This window comes from Symphalangus syndactylus, chromosome 8 (assembly GCF_028878055.3).
Source record: "Symphalangus syndactylus isolate Jambi chromosome 8, NHGRI_mSymSyn1-v2.1_pri, whole genome shotgun sequence".
NCBI lineage: Eukaryota > Metazoa > Chordata > Mammalia > Primates > Hylobatidae > Symphalangus > Symphalangus syndactylus.
Genome location: NC_072430.2, coordinates 85,879,778 through 85,902,175, shown reverse-complemented (window position 1 = coordinate 85,902,175; position 22,398 = coordinate 85,879,778). Strand labels below are relative to the sequence as shown.

General features: G+C 39.1%; 1 pseudogene; it reads right to left on the bottom strand.

Moving 5' to 3' along the window:
- Positions 1 to 21,428: 21,428 nt before the first annotated feature.
- On the bottom strand, positions 21,429 to 21,538 carry LOC129489057 (uncharacterized; annotated as a pseudogene).
- Between the last annotated feature and the right edge of the window lie 860 nt (positions 21,539 to 22,398).

The window sequence follows — 22,398 nt, the reverse complement described above, 5'->3', positions numbered from 1 at the left end:
CAACCTACTTGTCTCCAGGTTTGCATCCACTAATTATTCTCCACAATGTCTCCACAATGCCCTTTAAAAATATTGATGTACATTCTATTATAAAGACACATGCACATGTATGTTCATTGCAGCACTATTCACAATAACAAAATAAACATGAATTCAACCCAAATGCCCATCATTATAGGCTGGATAAAGAAAATGTGGTACATATACACCATGGAATACTATGCAGCCATAAAAAGGAATGAGATCATGTCCTTTGCAGGGACATGGTTAGAGCTAGAAGCCGTTATCCTCAGTAAACTAATGCAGGAACAGAAAACCAAACACCACATGTTCCCACTTATAAGTGGGAGCTGGACAATGAGAACACAGGGACAGAGGAAAGGGAGCAACACACATTGGCACCTGTCAGGGGTGGAGGCAAGGAGAGCATCAGGAAGAATGGCTAATGCATCCTGGGCTTAATACCTAGGTGAATCTGTGCAGCAAACCACCATGGCACACATCTATCTATGTAACAAACCTGCATATCCTGCACATGTACCCCAGAACTTAAAACTTGAAGAAAAATAAAATAAAATAATACTGGTTTAATTATGCCACCCCCTTCCTTAAAACTCAGAGTTTAGAACTTTAGAAGTTTCCCGTTGTAGTTGGGTCAGGATATTCACGGTATTTAAGGCTCTTCATCCACTGGTCCCTGATTAGCTCTGCGGCTTCATCTTCCCCACTTCTTCTGATCACTCCACCCTCCTGTGCCCACCAGCCCACATGCATGCACAGGTGCATACTCACAATTCACACATCCACTGAGTTCTAGTCATTCTGAGCTCCTTGAAGTTCTGCAGATACACTACTCACCCCTAGGCTCTGTACATTGTTCCCTCCTCCTGAAGGGCTCTTTCTTTTTCCTTCCCACCCACTCCTTACAACCTCTCTTGATCCGGATGACTTGTTTTCCTCCTTCCAGGATTTGTCCATTCTCACTCATCTTCTGCAAGAAGCTTTGCCCTGAACACCTCTGCCCACAACTAGGCCAAGTCCCTTCACTAGGTGTTGCCACAGAACAGTCTGTATATTTCCATCCTTGCACTCACCACTCAGAATTACAATTACTTACTTGTCTTATCCCCTCCTCCAAACTATAAGCTTCTAAGTGGGAGTGACTATCCCTTGCAGTCTTGATATCCCAACCTCTAGCTTAGGGTTTGGTTTATGGTAAGCATTTAATAATAAGTCAATGTTGACTAAATGAATGGACATATCCCTTGGTACTACAATTACAGATGAACAGAACTGGGTCCTGACAAACCTATTTTGTGGGAATTAACACCTTGATCCCCTCGTTGCTCAGTCCAGTGTTGTTGCCATTAAATCACACTGCTTTTAGACCTAAGGAATAATTCACCCAACCGATTTTGTGAATCAGCTGTTCTGCTCTAGAGAGAAAATGGGGACTAGCTGATCCCTTGTGTTCAATTTATAACACTTTTAACCAGTATGATTCTGATTTTGTGATGATGTATGCTAGGAAAGGTGACATCCCTGTACCAAGACAGACTGACATACACTTTGTATATTACCTCCCACACCCTCTAAATATGTGGTTCTTCTATCCACTGCATGGTACAGGTTCCCTTAGATCTTGGCTAGATGCCAGTGATCTATTGGCCTGAAAGAGCTAATGAGGTGGCTACAATGAGGTCCTGAAATGGAAAGGTTACCTCACATAGTGGGTGAGAATGTGGACTCTGGTGTCAGACTGATGGTTCAAATCTGAGCCCTACCTTATGCTAACTGTGACATGAAAGTCTCAGTTCTTCCTTATGTATAATAATATTTCTTAGCTCAAGGCACCAGTGTAGGGACTAAAGAAAGTTGATCTATCAAAAGCACTTAGCACATGGCATGTATAAAATTCTTCATAAACAGCAAAAATAAAGCTTAATAAGATAATGAGTAATTTGGCCAGGTGTAGCAGCTCACGCCTGTAATCCAAGCACTTTAAGAGGCTGAGGTGGGAGGATCACTTGAGGCCAGAAGTTTGAGGGTGCCATGAGTTGTGATCACACCACTGCACTCAAGCCTAGGCAGCAGAACTAGACTCTGTCTCTAAAAAATGAAAATTAAAAATTTAAAATTAAAAAAAGAGTATTGAGTAATTTAACAACCAGTTCCAGCAGGGGCCAGGCAATCAAAAAAGTCAAAATGCAAGTTAATATCATCCCATCTCATTGAACAACTCACACTGAATTTAAGGGAGCACTATTACCATCATGGATTTAACACTCGCAGGACTCTTTATTTTATTTTATTTTATTTTGAGATGGACTCTCACTCTGTTGTGCAGGTTGGAGTGCAGTGGCACAATCTCTGCTCATTGCAAGCTCCACCTCCCAGGTTCACACCATTCTCCTGGCTCAGCCTCCCGAGTAGCTGGGACTACAGGCACCCACCACCACGCCTGGCTAATTTTTTGTGTTTTTAGTAGAGACAGGTTTCACCATGTTAGCAAGAATGGTCTTGATCTCCTGACCTCATGATCTGCCCGCCTCAGCCTCCCAAAGTGCTGGGACTACAGGCGTGAGCCACCGCACCTGGCTCACTCACAGGACTCTTTTAGTGCACAAGTGCTATACACAGGTTCGAGTGTGAGAGAATATGGCAGACATTTCCAAGAAAAGCTAAACTATCCTCTGCACCCTTGGGAATGATCCAAGCATTAAGCCTCCTCTGAATTCAATAGGAGTACTATGCCCAGAGAGGTTTCATAAAGCAGAGTGAGAAAAGGGACAGTCTTATAATGAAGAATGAAGTTGACTTTTCAATTGTCCTTAGATTATTACATTAGGCATATTATAAAAAGAGGGATTCAGTAAACTAGGCCTATTAGTATGGAGCTCAATTGGCCCTTTTATACAGAGGCCTGTACTAGAGATGTCATTCTGCTTTTTTTAATTCTCTAATGACTTCTAAAAGAGAGCTTGTACTCTGCTCAGGAAGGATTAGGAAATCCACTGGCTTTATTAACATGTGAATATGTTAATAGGGGCAAGATCACTGAGTAATTAAAAAGAATTCAAACATCTTAAAAATAACAGATTACCAATTTGATTACAAAATTGTCAAATATTTGTTGGCTGTATCTTCATTCTTAATGCTTTTGTAGAGCCTAGACTGAAATCAAATATATACTCTTTATTGAGTTTACATTTTAAGATACAAAAATCTAATTCCAACACTTACTAGCTCAGAGATGTTACTTTGCCTCTGTAAGCCTCAGTTTCCTGATGTGTAGAATGAAGCTCTGAAATTGTAAGTCTTGCTTAGGGTCTGTGGATTAAAGGAGCTAATCTCTGTGGAGAGCCAGATAGCATCTGGTTCATGGGCTCAGTAAATATTAGCTGTGGTAATCCAAAGCCAGTGTACCAAATATATCATTGGAGATCCCGATTGCTCACATTCCATTGTATGGCCCTCAAATAGTTGAGAAAATATGGCTACACACATACACATATCCTCACCTTTCCTTATGAAAACGCCAGTGGCAGCTCAGAGCAACAGACTGCTGTGATGGGTAGTTGGCTGTCGTTTTCTTCATCCAGAAAGTTCCTCGACACATTCTAGAGACAAATACATCTGAACTCAGCTAAGATGGAGCAGCAGTTAACACTCTGAAGCACATTCTGCTCTTAAGAGAAGAATGACTAAAAATGTCAGTGTTTTCTTTTTTCTATCATTCACAACCTTAAAGGACACCACACGTTCCTGCATCTCCCCATTTTCTTTATTTTTGACTTCCTGGCTCTTTCTTCTCTACTACACACCCCATCTTGCTAGCCACACTCTCTCCATATCTGTGTTCTTGCTCTTCTCCCACCTTTCCAAGTCCCTCCTTCCTCTCTCCATCTCATGTTTTACCTTCCATTTCCTTATTCCACTGTCAGCAGCCTCTTCTATAAAATCTTTGAAGGAATCTAAGTTATACATATTTTGTGTGTTGCATCCATTGAGCTGATTTGGCCAATGAAACTGTCATTGGTGCAGTACTCTGAGCTGATGCAGAGCAAGAGAGGAGCTGAAGGAGTAGAGCATCTTCAGGAGTACTGTGCAGAACAAAAATATGAACCTCAAGGTGAGATTATTGAAGTATCTGAAATAATAAAGAATAAAAACATTGAAAACAGACTATTCATTCTACCCTGGGATTTGAGATTCAATGAGTCTTCCTTGGTGCCTGAATGGGGGAGGGGGCAGGGTAGTCTCAATAAAACTAAAAGAGGCATAACATTGTAAATTTATGCAACAAGTTCCGCCGCAGTGTTTTACAAACTGGAAATGAAAATCATTTAAGAAAGGATTGCATATGCCATGACTTGTGGATCATATTAAGTTAACTTTCTTTGACTGACTTCCATGCTGTTCTCAGGGTCAAGTTATAAATTATCTTTCATTCAGAGCCATATTATCAATTCTACTAATACAGCAAGCCCTAAATTTTTCATTCCATGCATCTCTCTATAAATGTAAATATTGTGAGTTTAGAGTTATAAAGAGTGAAAATGTTACTTCAGATATAATAGTGGAAAGAAAGAGAATACATGCTATGGTGTGTAATCTATGTTTTTGCGATCATTACTCTGCAGAAGTTATTTAACCTGTCTCATCATGCCAGAATACTGCATGCTTCACTTTCTACCTCTGGGAGTCATGACTGTTATGTTTTTTGGCCACATTTTGTCAAGAAAAGTCTTCATTCTATAATACATGGATGACTACAAAATGACAGTGTACACCAAGTTAACAAACCCAAGGCATAACCTGTGGTCTACCAGGGGTCATAAGTGACAGCAGTTTTTCATACTTGACATACCCATAGGCAACTATATCTTTACATGTGGTCTGTGATGATTTTTTTCTCTTATATATGCATACATTCAAACACCCCAGGCCAGAGGAGGATCACACAGTGCCTTGTATTTTCAATCATAACTTTTAAAATCAGCACTTTATACAATATAGGCTTAAAGAAAAACATGTAGATCAGCATTTGGGAAGTTAGGTGAGGTCCTGATCTTTTGCTTCTATTTTCTTCCCCATACCCAGTTAAACCAGACAAATATATTCATGGATACACGGAAAGGCAGAATTAGGACCAGATTACTGAAATTGGTTGCTATTTTAAATGACATATATGTCTGTGAGACTCGAGAAATTTCCATATATGAGTTGTAATTTCCCCCTTTGGAGATACTCAGTTTGACATGTATGTTTTCAGCCACAAATATCTTATTTGAGTTTCTGGCTCTTCCTCCTAGAATAAATTTACTATAGATTTGGGGACTTGCAGGGGCGGGTATAAGGGAGTTGATTTGTAAGTGTAGAACAGACAGGACGTCAGAAACACTGAAAGCTCCTTTATAAAGGATAAAATGGACATGATAAGGAAATTCAAACTTTATTGGATTTATTTAGCGGTTTTCCCCCAAAGAGCTAAGATAAAGTTGTGCTACGTTTATTTGAAAGAAACAAAATAATGAATTAAATAGATCATCTTATCTTTTCAGAATCATAGAGTTAGATGTGCTTTCTTTCTCCTTACGTGTATTTAACTGAGATTACTATAAAATTCCAATTTTCCAAGAAAATTGCAAAGTGGAACAGGAAAAAAAACAAGATTTATGACCTGTGCCCGGGAAAAAGGACTGTCCCTCCCTTCTCAGGAAAAAGCAATCCTTTCAAATGAAACATGAGCTATGCCATGGTCAACAGATTAGGGCTGTATCTGGCAAGATAATGGGCTCTGTATGGAAACACCCCATTTCTGCTTTCACACAGTTCCTTCCTTGGCAGCCTATGCGACAGTGTAAATCCACGTTAACGCTTCAAAGAGTTCTAGCCAGCAACCAAGGTAACAGGTTTATAAAAGGAATTCAGCATTTGAATTCAGAGTCACTGTGTACAGCCCAGTTCTGTCTATGGCTTGCAAATGTGATCGATGTTTTTGAGTAAAAGTAAAGAGAGATAGGAGAAAATAGTGTAGTAATGATAGTTGTAATTTTGGTAGATGTTCCAAAAGCTTGATGAGAGCCTAAATTCTGAATTTAAACATTTATCTTCCAAATGCTTGGGGCAGTGGAACCAACAAAAGGCATTCTCAGAAAACATAATGAGGCTAATCTTCCCACAGTTACTCAACACTCAGCATTCCAAGGAGCTCATATGGCTTCCCCTTAAAACTTATGGGACATGGATGCCATTTCAGCAGCAACACAAAGAAGCCAATGTTAGCAACTTGTCTGAGCCCCACAGCCCAGTGTAGAGACTGTGCTGTCTCTCTTCTGATTCTTTTCCCCAAACTATTATCGGGTTGATTTCAATTGCTTTCAGTCACTTCCTAGGTTTCTTTCCCAGAAGCTGTGTTTTTACCTGCTCCCGGACCTGGGCACATCTGGGATTCTATTTGTGGGTGACACTTTTCTTTCTACTTCAAAATTGCATTTTTAGTGTTAGTGCTACCCTAAAAATAAGTGGAACAAGTTTCTTAGCACTAGAAAAAACAAATCTTACCTTATTTATTTAATGTACTCTCTCCTGATTTCCAAGATGACTACCAGTGGTTCCAATAAATTACACACAAAACTAAAACCAAGCCAAACCAAACAAAAATAAGAACAAAACCAATGTATTGACATGTATTGATTATTAATAGGTTTAGTGGAACAGGGCTAGTCCTGATGGCTTTTCTTTTCTACTGACGTGAGAACCTGTTGTGGGAACATTTGGACACTATGTCTTAATCCATAGAAATGTCTCAAAGGATGGAAATTTTAGGTCCTTGAAGGAGGCATTTTGGAACAGGTGGATCTTGTATTGGTCTCCGTATATAAACATTTAGATAGCTCTGTATCCACCCACAATTACAGCCAGTGTCTGATATTTCACAAAAGCAATATGAACCACAGGAAAAATTTCTGAACAAAAAATTGATAAAGGCACACTGTGACCAATTTTTCGAAAAGGTTGAGACTAAAAGGTACCTCTGAAGTTTCATAGATTTTTCATTCCCTATTCAGTTTCTGAAGGTAGTCTTGTCTGCAAGTTTTATATCCATCTTACCCTTGCAGAGTTGCACAGGAAACAAATTCATTCCACTGCATCAAAAGCAGCTACCAATATTTTCACTCCTGTAATATCAATAGGTACATTTGAAACTTAGTGGCCTGCCAAGATTGAGAACAATTAGTTCTCAGATAATTTTATCTGTTGAAACACATCATTAAATAGAAAGTATCAGTAATTTATCTTTACTTTTGTATCAACTCCTTCTCAATCCCTATCCTCAGGGAGAAATAAAGTGCAGTGTATAATAGCCATGCTGAACTTAAGAACATAATATTTGAGACTCCCTTCACATCCTATGAAGCATGGGCTTTGAGAATTCTCAGCCCACATACTGTACAAATTCTCTAAACAAAATGGATCTTGACCCTGTACAGTTTCTTACAAAGCTTCCATTGATAACCTAAGATGTCAACTACCAAAGCAAATGTGATGATGTCACTGCTAATAGTATTCCAGCAAATCACTTGCTTAATGAGACAAAAGAAATCTAAATTGCAACACTCTGGTCAAAGAATACATTGCAGCAGTGATAAGATCAGAGAAAGTATTTAGATGCCAACCTCTAATCAGGAAGAGACAGAGAAAACTACGCAAACTGCATAAGCAGCCTTCAAAGATAAAGAAAATTGTGGCTGAATCTTTTGGAGAAGAGAGTGTTGCTCTTATATAAGGCAGAAATACCATGGAATGAAGCTTTAAGTTCTACCATGTGACTTAGCAGAAGAAAAAAAGCTATTATATTCATTCTACAATGCCCACGACTTGAACTTGGGACATTCTCATCTTCATCATCAATAATATATATATGTACATAGCCCATGAAAGTTTCCCTAATAAAAGAATGGGCCTTCCCTTCTACATACCATGCCTAAAATAGGTGTCAGTAGCAGACGGGTAGGTAGATTTCCAGAAGCACAGTCATCTCTGAATACAAGAATTTCTTCCTATTTTAACCCTTAAGTTTCTGAGCACAGTGTGGGGCAGTCTATAATCATTTGACCAGAAGTTGAAAGAAAACACCAAAATTATAAGGAGTGACAATTTTCAGATGTTCCAGTGAGACCAGCACTGCAAGGGGACAACTCCCAAGAACACCAAGAACTCAGGGCCCCAGGCTCTAGGATCTTTTCCCCTTCCTTTCCCCTTCCCTTCCCCTTCTCCTTCCCTTCCCATTCCCTTCCCCTTCCCTTCCCATTCCTTTCTCCTTCCCTTCCCTTCCCTTCCCTTCCCTTCCCTTCCCTTCCCTTCCCTTCCCTTCCCTTCCTTCCTTTCTCTCTTTCTCTTTTTTTTTTTTTTTTTTTTTTTTGACAGTCTTGCTCTGTTGCCCAGGCTGGAGTACAGTGGCATGATCTCAGCTCACTGCAACCTCTGCCTCCCACGTTCAAGTGATTCTCCTGCCTCAGCCTCCTGAATAGCTGGGATTACAGGTGCCCACCACCATGCCCAGCTAATTTTGTATTTTTAGTGGAGATGGAATTTCGCCATGTTGGCCAGGCTGGTTTCCAGTTCCTGACCTTAGGTGATCCAGCCACCTCAGCCTGCTAAAGTGCTGGGATCACAGGCATGAGCCACACCCGGCCCAGCTCTAGGATATTTCTTCTTAACTCTACTTACTGATGGCAGTCATTACAGTGATACCCAAGGTGTATAACAAATCCACAAATTTTACCATCGATCTAACAAATATTAGATGTACGTAGTACCATGATAAAAGATACAGTCTTTGCCCTGAAGGTGTTAATTTACAGCTGGGGAGACATACAAGTACACAGGCAGTTGCAGCATAGGTAAAGCAAGGACTCATAAAGGGGTCACAGAGCCACGAAGAATGGACACCTCCTTTAGTAATAGCTTCCTGAAGGAGATGAGGCTTAACCCAGGGCTGAACAATGAGTTCAAGTTAGTTGTGGGAAGGATGAAGAGGACAGAAAGGCATTCCAGGCAGACGAGAAACAGTCTGTACAAAGGTATGGAAGCAATGAAACATGGCAGTTGGGAGAAATGAAAGCAATTCAGAGTAGTAGGCACGTGGGAAGCTCCAGTGGAGTAGCAAGAGAAACAGGCTGGAAATGTAGGCAGGAGTCAATCTTCAAAGGCTTCTTTTCCCACTTTCTTTTGTTCCTACATAGACCTTGAAAGAACTGAATGTCTCAAAAATCAGGCTTTCTTTTGGTTTGCATGGTTTACTTCCTTTAGGGAAGCGCAAGGGGCTGGGGAACTCCCTCCCCTAGCCAAGAGAAGCCATGAGGGACTGTGCCATGAGGAACGGTGCATTCCAGCACAGATACTATGCTTTTCCCACGGTCTCCGCAACCCACAGACCAGGAGATTCCCTCGGGTGTCTACACTACCAGGGATCTGGATTTCAAGCACAAAACTGGGCGGCTGTTTGGGCAGACACCAAGCTAGCTGCAGGAGTATTTTTTCATACCCCAGTGGTGCCTGGAATGCCAGCGAGACAGAACCCTTCACTTCCCTGGAAAGGGGGCTGACACCAGGGAGCCAAGTAGTCCAGCTCAGCGGATCCCACCCCCACAATGCCCAGCAAGCTAAGATCCATTGGCTTGAAATTCTTGCTGCCAGCAAGGCAGTCTGAAGTTGACCTGGGACCCTGGAGCTTGGTGGGGGGAGGGGCATCTGGCATTACTGAGGCTGGAGTAGTCAGATTTCCCCTCACAGTGTAAACAAAGCCACTGGGGAGTTCGAACTGGGAGGAGCTTACCACAGTGCCAAAAAGCTGCTGTAGCCAGACTACCTCTCTAGATTCCTCCTCTCCGCACAGGGCATCTCTGAAAGAAAGGCAGCAGCCCCAGTCAGGGGCTTATAGATAAAACTCCCATCTCTCTGGGACAGAGCACCTGGGGGAAGGGGTGGCTGTGGGCACAGCTTCAACAGACTTAAACGTTCCTGCCTGCTGGCTGTGAAGAGAGCATTGGATCTCCCAGCACAGAGCTCGAGCTCTGCTAAGGGACAAACTGCCTGCTCAAGTGGGTCCATAACCCCTGTGCCTCCCAACTGGGAGACACTTCCCAGCAGGGATTGACAGACACCTCATACAGGAGAGCTCCAGCTGGCATCTGGCAGGTGCGCCTCTGGGACGAAGCTTCCAGAGGAAGGAACAGGCAGCAATCTTTGCTGTTCTACAGCCTTTGCTGGTTGTACCCAGGCAAACAGGGTCAGGAGTGGACCTCCAACAAACTCCAGCAGACCTGTAGCAAAGGGGCCTGACTGTTAGAAGGAAAACTAACAAACAGACAGGAATATCATCAACTTCAACCAAAAGGGCATTCACACAAAACCCCATCTGAAGGTCACCAACATCAAAGGCCAATGGTAGATAAATCCAGGAAGATGAAGAAAAACCAGTGCAAAAAGTTTGAAAATTCCAAAAACCAGAACACCTCTTCTCCTCTAAAGGATCACAATTCCTTGCCAGCACAGGAACAAAACTGGAAGTAGAATGAGTTTGACGAATTGACAGAAGTAGGCTTCAGAAGGTGAATAAAAACTCCTCCAAGCTAAAGGAGCATGTTCTAACCCAATGCAAGGAAGCTAAGAACCTTGATAAAAGGTTAGAGGAATTTCTAACTAAAATAACCAGTTTAAAGAAGAACACAAATGACCCAATGGAGCTGAAAAACACAGCATGAGAACTTTGTGAAGCACACACAAGTATCAATAGTCGAATCAATCAAGCAGAAGAAAGGACATCAGAGATTGAAAATCAACTTAATGAAATAAAGCCTGAAGACAAGATTAGAGAAAAAAGAATGAACAAAGCCTCCAAGAAATATGGAACTATGTGAAAAGACCAAACCTACATTTGATTGGTGTACCTGAAAGTGATGGGGAGAATGGAACCAAGTTGGAAAACATTCTTCAGGATATTATCCAGGAGAACTTCCCCAACCTAGCAGGACAGGACAACATTCAAATTCAGGAAATACAGAGAACACCACAAAGATACTCCTCGAGAAGAGCAACCCCAAGACACATAATTGACAGATTCACCAAGATTTAAATGAAGGAAAAAAATGTTAAGGGCAATCTGAAAGAAACGTTGGGTTACCCACAAAGAGAAGCCCATCAGACTAACAGTGGATCTCTCTGCAGAAACCCTACAAGCCAGAAGAGACAGGGGGCCAATATTCAACATTATTAAAGAAAAGAATTTTCAACCCAGAATTTCATATCCAGCCAAACTAAGCTTCATAAGTGAAGTAGAAATAAAATCCTTTACAGACAAGCAAATGCTGAGAGATTTTATCACCACCAGGACTGCCTTACAAGAGCTCCTGAAGGAAGCACTAAATATGGAAAGGAAAAAATGGTACCAGCCACTGCAAAAACATACCAAATTGTAAAGACCATAGACGCTATGAAGAAACTGCATCAACTAACGGGCAAAATAACCAGCTAGCATCATAATGACAGGATCAGATTCACACATAACAATATTAACCTTAAATGTAAATGGGCTAAGTGCCCCAATTAAAAGACACAGACTGGCAAATTGAATAAAGAGTCAATACCCATCGGTGTGCTGTATTCAGGAGACCCATCTCACGTGCAAAGACACATATAGGCTCAAAATAAAGGGATGGAGGAAGATCTGCCAAGCAAATGGAAAGCAAAAAAAGCAGGGGTTACAATCTTAGTCTCTGATAAAACAGATGATCAAAAGAGACAAAGAAGGGCATTACATAATGGTAAAGAGATCAATGCAACAAGAAGAACTAACTATCCTAAGTATATATGCACCCAATACCGGAGCACCCAGGTTCATGAAGCAAATTCCTAGAGACTTACAAAGAAATTTAGACTCCCACACAATAATAGTGGGAGACTTTAATACCCAACTGTCAATATTAGATCAATGAGACAGAAAATTAACAAGGATATTCAGGACTTGAACTCAACTCTGGACCAAGTGGACCTAATAGACATCTACAGAACACTCTACCCCAAATCAACAGAATATAAATTCTTCTCAGCATCACATCACATTTATTCTAAAATATGATTCTCAGTGTTGGAGGTGTGGCCTGTTGGGAGGTAACAGGATCATGGGGGTGGATCATCCCTCATGAATAGTTTAGAACCATCTCCTTGGTGGTGAGTTCTCACTCAGTTAGATCATGTGAGATCTGGTTGCTTAAAGGTCTGGGACCTCCCCTAACCTCACTCTCTTGCTCGTGCTCTTGCCATGTGACATGCTGCCTCCCCATTTGCTTTCTGCCATGACTGTAAGTTTCCTGAGGCCTCACCAGAAGCAGATGTCAGCACCATGCTTCCCATAAAGCCTGCAGAACTATGAGCCAATGAAGTCTCTCTTCTTTATAAATTACCCAGTTTCAAGTATTCTTTATAGCTATGCAAGAATGGTCTAATACAGATAATTTTTACTACATTAAAATTAAGAGCATCTATTTATTATGTGTACTATTTTTTAAAAAGTTAAAATACAAGTCACAAACTGGCAAAAGATATCTATAAGAGCATAACCAGTGGAGGATTAGAATCCAAAATATTTAAAGAAAACCTATAAGTTAATAGGAAAAGATGAATAATGTAGGAAAGTGGGCAAAAAACATAGACGTAACTTTGTTAGAAATCAAAGACATGCAAATTAGAACCACACTGAAATACTAATTTTTTTACTCTTCTGTTTGGCCACAATTTTTTAAAGTTGGAGAATTTCAAGTCTTGCCTGGGTTGGAGCAATAGAGCTCTTATCCATTGCTTGTGGGTGGGTAATTGGTACAACTACTTTGGAAAAAATACCCTCTGGCTCAGCAAATTTATTCTTAGGTATGCAGCTTAGAAAAACTGTTAGACATGTGCATCTGGAGTCAAGTCCAAGAATGTTAGAGAAGTTCTACTCACAGCAACAAAATGCTCAATATTTACTCAAATATACATTAACTACAGAATGGATAATTGAATGTTACCAGTCATACAATAGAAAACTATATAACAGTGCAAAAGGATGACTCATAGACTGCATTTGTCAACATGGAAGAACCTGGAAACATAATGCTGAGTGAAGGAAGCAAATCACAAAAGAGAACATATGAATCCATTTATATGAAGTTGGAATCTAGGCAAATTTAAAATCATTTCTGTAGAGATTTAGTAAAGTGATCAAGAAAAGCAATGAATTGTTAAAAGAAAAACTGAATAAATGGACACAACAGTTGCTATAGTTGTTTCCCCTAACTGAGAAAAGTAGTATGGCCATAAGGCAAACTTTTATGTACATATTTTGCCAAAAGCAGACATTCTTGTCATTTGGATATTTTTTTTAAAAAGAAAAGGAAAAATAAAAATCTTAAATCCTCTTTCCTTGGCAAAATTTTTTCATGCCAATCAAACAACAACAAAAGAAACAAAATATATGTGGTTTAATTTCTGAGTTTTTTATGAGACATCTTTCACAATGTGTCATATACCACATTCTTCACAATTAAATTTTCCAAACAGGGTAGGAGTTACTGTTCCTTCCTGGTGGAGGGGCTCAATTAACTCCTGGTCCTGGTGTTCAGACTCTAAAATGACTTTGCTCCCCCTCAAAGTTATAACTGTGTAAGAATTGTCTATGAAGGAAATTGATGTGATCATGTCTGGCTAGCAGGAAATTCAGCAGATAAGTGGTCAGACCATTACCTGGCAGCCTTAATGGACCAGCAGCTCAGTCGGTCTCCGCCTGTCCTGAAACCCCATTTTGCTCTACAGAGTCTGGATTTTGTCATAGTATGATTTTAATATCATCATCATAGTTTAATTCTTAAATATTAGAAATATTAAAATAATTATTAACACCTTAAGGAAATGAAAAGTTTTATAAAACTTGACATGTGAATGTGTAAACTTTTATTGGCTGAAAGGTACTAAATAACTAGAACAAAGAACTTTCAAACAACAGCAGCAACAACCAAAAGCACTTTTAAAAAATATATTAGAAATAATAAATCTGTTACCACAAAACAAATTTATGGTCACTATTTCCTGTAGAAGGATATGTTTTTCCCTCTTTATTTGAAAAGGGAAAATTTTCAGTCCACAAATGCATTAGAGTCATTATTAAAGCTTCATAAAACACAGGGAAAACAATTTTCATATATTTAAGCCATATAAAATTTCACTGGGTAGTTCCTATTGAGATGCACATTAATACAAACATAAGTCATTATTACATTCTACTGTATCATCCCGCAGGTTAAAAAAATCTATCTCAGTATACACCCATTATATATAGGTTTGGGGAATTAAAATTCTTCTTTTGGATGGTCTTTGGAAAAGAGTATTTTACAATACAGTGAATTCTTAAAAAGTGGAAATCAAGGCTGGGCAAAGGTGGCTCACGTCTGTAATCCCAGCACTTTGGAGGCCAAGGTGGGTGGATCACATGAGGCCCAGAGTTCGAGATCAGCCTGGCCAATGTAGTGAAACCCCGTCTCTACTAAAAATACAAAAATTAGCTGGGTGTGGTGGTGCACGTCTATAATCCCAGCTACTCAGGAGGTTGAAGCACGAGAATCACTTGAACCCAGGAGTTGGAGGTTGCAGCGAGCCGAGATTGTGACATTACACTCCAGCCTGGGTGACAGAGAAAGACCCTGTCTCAAAAAATAAAATAAAATAAAATAAAATACTGGTAATCAACTTCTCTTTGCCACTATCTAGCTATGAGATCTTGAATAAGTGGTGTTACTTTTCTAGAACTCAGTTTTCTAGTATAGATTTTCTCTTATGGTTGATTCAATTCTAATAAATTTTGCTAGATTCCATATTTTGACTTTACTGTTAACTAAAAGACATGCTATTTAACCATGTAACACAAGTATTTGGGGCAGTTTTGCAGTGTTATAAATCATCAGAGGGGTCACCTTGGCTATACTAACTTCCCTAATACCCCTAATGCCCAACATGTTACATGGTGTAGGTGCTGCACGCTATGTTTTTGAATAATTAATGGATAGCTTTAGCTCAGGGAGTTGCTAATGCTCATAATTTGACTGAAAATCTGTGACTTTTACCTTATTAAAATATTATAGTAGGCCAGGCACAGTGATTCACACCTGTAATCCCAGGTCTTTGGGAGGCCGAGTGGGGTGGATCACCTGAGGTCAAGAGTTCAAGACCAGCCTGGCCAACATGGAGAAAACCCCATCTCTACTAAAAATACAGAAAATTAGCCAGGCGTGGTAGCGGGCACCTGTAATTCCAGCTACTCAGGAGGCTGAGGCAGGAGAATCGCTTGAACCCAGGAGGTGGAGGTTGCAGTGAGCCAAGGTTGCACCATTGCACTCCAGCCTGGGTAACAAGAGTAAGACTCCATCTCAAGAAAAAAAAAAATTAAATACAACACACACACACATACACACACACACATATATATAATAGTAAATTCTGTATGCGACTTTTAAATTATCTGATTTTCCTTCAGGGATTTTTATTCTTTTTACCTCTTACCTCTGCAATCCTCTGCCCTGCTCACAGACGAGCATTCTGAAGAGATTGAGTTTTCAAATAATTGAAAGAAATTGATTAGAGAGCAAGTGTGTAGTTTTTACATAGCATTCAATGGCCAATTAACATGCCTTCTACCCACTCACTAAACAATCTTGGGCATGTTAATTCTCCATCGTGGGTCTCTCTGGTTCTTTAAAAAATGAGAATAGCAACATTGACTTGTTTTGAAGAGGAAACAGCTAACATAGCCATAAAGATTACAGTTCATCAGTGAGCCTGTGGAAGGCTAATCTCTAATATCAGTCAGTGTGCGATATTCACCTGGTTGCTTCCTTTGGGGAAAACTTCTGGAAACAAAATAGTACCCATTAAGAAATACAGGTTTTTTCCCTTCCACAGTTGCCAAAGTTTGTTTATTTTGGGGGTCGTTTGTTATACTTATTTTTTTCCTTTTCTAATTGTTTGAGGTGTTTTGGAAATAAGATCATTATCCTCCTGGGTATCTGCTGGGTAGAGTACCCTTGAAGGTCAAGATTTTTGCATGATTTATCAAAAGAAATAATGAGACAGTAAGTAAATTTAAAGTCCAGACTCAGGTTCTTTGTGGAAAAAAAAATGGCAACTACACACTTGCTCTCTAATCACTTTCCTTCGGTTGTTTCAAAACTCAGTCTTTCCAGAATGCTGATCTGTGAGCAGGGCAGAGGGTTGTAGAGATAAGAGGTAGAAAGAAAAAACAATCAGTTGAAAGAGAATATTTTTGGAAAATTATTACTAACTTTAAGATTGGACACTTTTTAAAGGCATCGTTACAAAGTTATACAAATATGTCAAAAAATCTGATCATTATAAATATCATACCCAGTTTTGACAAAAATGAGTCATAAAATGATAACGTTTCCCTTTCCCTACAGGTTTGACTGGCCGTGGTAATTAATTTTAACATCTGTTAAGGTCACTTGCTTTGTAAAATGACAAATTATCAAATAGCAGGGCCATAAAAGAAAAGTGACAATTGCATGTACATTGTGCACCATATGGCCCAATTCAGTACCAATATAGAGAACACCACAGGCTTGGTAAACAATAGGGATAATATGGCCTGTGTTAAAAAGAGAAGATTTCTATCAAGTAGTGAAAGTACAAAGTCATATGATAAATTTTGGCCTCACAAAGATGAGGCTAATATCATTAGCCATTTATTGCAAAGGAACAAAATTTTTTCAAATTAAACTCATGATGGATTTTAATCATTTGGCTAATGTTAGTAAATGATTATGCCTCAAGCCATTACGATAATGATCATTATTAGCAAGAGTCTGTTTTCACAATGTTTATAATGCTTAAAATTAATCCAGAAGTCAAGAACCATTAAATCATTTCACCTGCAGCAGAATTTAAAAGACGCACAAATTTCACATAATTGCAATTTAAAAACAAAAGCTATGAAGGCAGTGGAAAAATACGCAAGAAAATCAAGCTATTAACTACAGTGCCACCAAGTGACCAACCTCAAAATTCCACGTATAATCAAAAGGGCAAACATGTGAAGGAAAATAATTACGTGCAGAAAAGAGACCACAGCAAGAACCTCGGATGCTGATTATGGACCTCAATGAATCTCAGAACTCTAAGAGGTCAACTTTTAACTATCTAGAATTAACCGTTTTCATCTAGGAAACTTCAGGGATCATCAGTGGATCGCCAGAGAGCTTGCAAATTGCTGAGTTTGAAACACAGATGGAGATAAGTCCTTTAAAACAGTAGCTGGATTTTCAAATGTAAGAAAAAAATGTATGTTTGAGTGGTACGAAAGAGTTGACCGTTCCAGATGACATGGTATGGGCTTCAAATACAAAGAATAAAGTGTGAACAAAAGAGAAAACGATAATAGAAAACATTTAACTATATCCCCTAGAATCTTTTCTAGGTGTCAGGTTTAAAGTCTACAAAATGTTGGAATCAGACCAGATGATTTCTAAAGTCACTTAACAGGCCAGAAATCCTACGGCAAAGATCATTCAAGTCATGTGGCTCCACAAATTTTATGCAAAACATGGACATATGTGCTTGTACAGTATGAGATTGCACTCTAATAGTTGAACTGATAACACACCTCAATTGAAGTAAAACACTAAAAGATGTTAAAGAAAAATAGAAAACATATTTAATGTTATAAATCCAGACAAAAAATAATTTGGAAATAACTCTTACCAGAAATGTTTGAATCATTTCTTTCTTTATTTATTCATTTATTTATTCATTTATTCGTCAAGTATATCTTGAGTTCTAACTATGTCAGGCATATGGGCTAAGTTCTAGGGATAACAACATAGCATAGGAACTGTTTTCCAAGATGAGAAGGTATCATTAATAAAAAGAACTCAGAATTTATCATGTGAGGCTAAAAAAAATGGGTTGAAAAAGGATAAGAAGTTAGACTGGCTTCCAAGGTATATATAGATTCATTATAGTCTATAGACAAAAATATCTAACCCCACCCTTATGAACTATCCCTGGAAATACTGTTTTCATTCTTAGGTCAAGCATCATGAAACTGACAACCAACCAGCCAATAAAAATGACTAAGGGAGTGACGAGTCTGAATTACTAATGGGAGAAACTTAGGAGCTAAATATAAACCTTTTTACTCTATAGACTGACCAAACCAGGTCTAAAAATAGAAAACTAACATGGGAGTTGATATTGTTTTCCATTGCACAAGGAGATAATCATGGGAGTGGGCAGTAAGATAGAGTTTGGAGGAGGAAATTTCAGATAATTTCAGAAAAAAATACATCCTGTCAGAGAAAATTATCCCATTAATACAATCACTAGGGAGCAATGTTAGAAATTCCATTTGTTGGTGGGTTGGGAACCCACTAACTGAAGCTCTAGGGCATGTGTTTTTATTATCCCAGGAGTAGAATGCGCTGCTGGTGCCTCTCAGTCTCTGATTTACACTCTGCAAATGCTCAGGGCAGGAGTGGAAAATCATCAGGGAAAATCAAGTGCCTTCTCTGTGGAATATGGAAATGGATTATGGCATGTTTCAAAGTTACAAACTATTCAATTAAGTCATTTCCCCGTTCACTTGTTGCTTCTCTCCTATTGGTTCCAATGAAGGAGCCAAACAGGCCCAACACTCTACTTTCCTGAGGAGGGAACTGGAGTCCAGTCCTAATGCCAACTAAAAGTAATACGAGAATTTTTTTTTTCTAAAGATTGTCCACATTTGCCATGCAAAACAGCTCAAATTTCTGGTTCTCTTTCTCCTGTACTGAAATAAACAAACATGCAAAAATGTCACCTGGGCAAGGTGAGTTAGTCCAAGAGTGTTCAGTGTGTCTGATTGCTGCTGACTTGTCTACATCCTCATGGTCCCTTACAATGACCTCTAGGAAATAAGAACATGCCTGATTTTGTTGGACAGGTGCAACACTCAATCAGCTCATACTTGGCTCTAGACTGACCATGCCAGAGAGGGCTAGCCATTGTCTTCTGTTGTATTTTTAAAGCGCAGAGAACAAAAAACAACTAACTTTTGGGTTCTGTGACTAGGCACCTCTGCTCTGCTTCTATCCCCAGTTTGGAGGTTGGAGCTCAGTGGTGCTCTTCTCACAACTTCTGCCTGGTGGTTTGGACCTTGGCTCTTTGAGTTAACTATATGACTTCTGCTTTTAACCATCTGCCATATTTCTAGACTGACAACTGGCTGCACTTACTGTTCCTTTGTTTCCTGATATATTTTTTCCCCTCTCTTAGACCTAAGCTATGAACCCAATGTTGATTCATAAAACTTTGCAGTAATCTTTGCTATGATCTATGAGGAAATTTTTAAAAATTCATTAAATGTTTCAGGATTCATCTTCTCAGCTTTGCTGGTACAGAAACTTTTTCATTTTCAGAACTGTGCCTGTTTGCCATCTAAAAAAAAAACTTTTTTTTTATCATTCCAGGTATAAATGAACAATTATAATAACAGTGATATCTCTGCTAAAGCAATAGATTATAGTTTAAGTTGTCATTTAATCTATAAGTTAGTAGTTATTAGCAGTCACTTTTATAGGTAGTTTTTCTTTTTTTTTTTTTTTTTTGTTACGATCTGTGCCTTTCTTTGTATATGTAAAGAATCCAGGTAGTGGGAATTTGTTCTATTTTAATATGAGTGGTTAGAAATACAGGTTCTAGAATAATGATATAACTGATATATCCAATTAGTTTACCAAAGCATTATCCATCATAGCTTTGTGTATGAACTCTATAATTTTCTTGCATAAGTAAATTATTATTATTTCTTTTAAGTACAGCTGGCATTCACATTTTTCCTCAATCTATAATTTAGAAATTTTGATAACAGACAGGTAAATAGATGGTCTTTCTTGATGAGTTATAATTAAAGCGTCAAACACTTACTTAATGTTAGGAAATAGATTGCCTTAAAATACACTTATGCAAATACCTCAAATGGACCTACATGACTTCAGTAGCTGAAAGTAATTATAATAGAAATTTTCAATTCTAGCCCATGGGAGAGTACAAATACTAAAGCTCCAACACTTGTAAGAAATATGCCAGAATTTGCAAAAAAAAAAAATTTATTTACAGAAATGTCCATTTATTCTCACACTTGTTTTCAGCTGCTTTGAGAGAACAAGTTGACATGGACGGCATCAGTTAACATTATTTCCTGAATTCTCCTTGGTAATTGGCTTTAATTGTCAGAGCATAAGCCTGGGGAATGGAAGATACACTATATGACTTCTCTGTTCATATGTCTCCCTTCTTTCCATCCTCCCCCACCTTTAGTTTGTGAGATGTACTTTCCAGTCATGTGGGTTTTGGAATTCTATCTAATCAAGGAGTTTACACCCAAGGCATAGACCACAGATCAGAGGTAATCCTAATCATTTGAAATGGCATGGAACCAAAAAGAAGAATTCTAACTTCTACATTATCATCCTATTTTTTTGCTATAAAACAATAAATAATTCTTAGAAATCAAAAGAATTCTTAGAAATTGTTATGATTTGATGTTTATCAAATCATAAATGTTAGATCCTAAATCTGATTCTTAGAATCTTAGGCATTTTAGGAATTGGGATTGAATTATACATAGCTTTGTTAATAACAGGTTAGATCACACGAAATTACCATTTTTTAATTGACAAATAATTGTGTGTATTTATGTAGTATAATGTGATGGTTTGATATATGTATACACAGTATAGAAAGATTCAGTCAAGCTAATTAACATAGCCATCATCTGACATCATTTTTTTGTGGTGAGAACATTAAAAATCTATTATTCCAGCGATTTTGAAATATACATTATTATTAATTGTGTTAGTCCATCCTTGTTCTACTATCAAGGAATACCTGAGACTGAGTAATTTATAAATAAAAGAGGATTAATAATTGGCTTATGGTTGTGCAGGCTGTACAGGAAGCATGGCAGCATCTGCTTCTGGTGAGGCCTCAGGGATCTTTCAATCATGGCAGAAGGCAGAGGAGGAGTGAGACATCATACAAGGCTAGAGCAGGAGGAAGAGAGAGAGAGAGGGAAGAGGTGCTACACACTTTTAAACAACCAGATCTCATGATAACTCACTATCACAAGAACATCACCAAGGAGATGGTGCTAATCTACTCATGAGAACTCCACCCCTTTGGTCCAATCACCTCCCTCCAGGCCCCACCTCCAACATTGGGGATTACAGGTGAACATGAGATTGGGTGGGAACACAGATCCAAACCATATCATTAACCATGTTCAAAACGCAGTGCAATAGATCACTAAAGCTTATTCCTGTGATCTAACTGGAACTTTGTAAAAATGATGGTTAGATTCCACGAGGTGGCAATGCCTGAACTGTATGTATGCTATTAGGCCCAAAGGCCGGATAGGGGAGTGTTAACCTGTTCTCCTTTCATGAAACATTGAAATTACAATTTTTGTGGGTTAAAAAGATCAAATGTTGGCAGCTTCATAAGGTTTAACTGCATAAAATCAGAGTATAATAGAAAATTTTATTAAACAGAGCTTTGTGCTAGGCATTCTATTAGTTACATGTTTATTATATTAAACTTTTACAAAATGTTGCAGGGTTGATATTATTCCCATTTATAGAAGAGAAAATTGTGTAGTCTGACAAAGTTGGCATGGCTATTAGCTTCTGGTTTAAACTTATGCCTCTTTTTTTTTGTTTTTTTAAGATGGTGAATTAGAGGGGTCGTTAGCATGCCTCTCCCACTTGCAAAGACAAAATAGTGTCGAGACTCATGCTGTGAACTTTTTTCCAAGAAGCAATACAGGAACTTAACAGGAAAACTGAAGAAACCACAGACCCTTTGAAAGAAGCAGCAGGCTGCAGCCTACACCATGAGCCAGGCGGATAACTATAAGTCCCCAGAGTGTTCAGGGGGAGAAACTGCCTCAGGGATATACACTCCCACTGGGGAACCTGGCAATCCAATCCGCAGAGGAAGCCCTCAACCCTACCCAGAGCTGGAGCTGATTTGGTGAGCAGCGGGGAGTATATGAGAAGGAGTGGCATTGGGACACGCTTTGTGTGCGCTCCCAGATGCCAGTGGGGACAAAGGAAAGCCATTTCTGATCCTACCTCACAGTGGCTGTCATGGAAGTTGGCCAGTTAACTCAGGCGGTGGTCACAGGTGGAGAGAAGCTCCCAACTGAGATTCATGATATAATCTCAAGTAGGGACGAACCCCCAAGACCACCGGCAGAAAGGGTGCTGTAGCCACAGGTGCAGAAGCTGGATGCCCCTGCTTTGGGGCCAG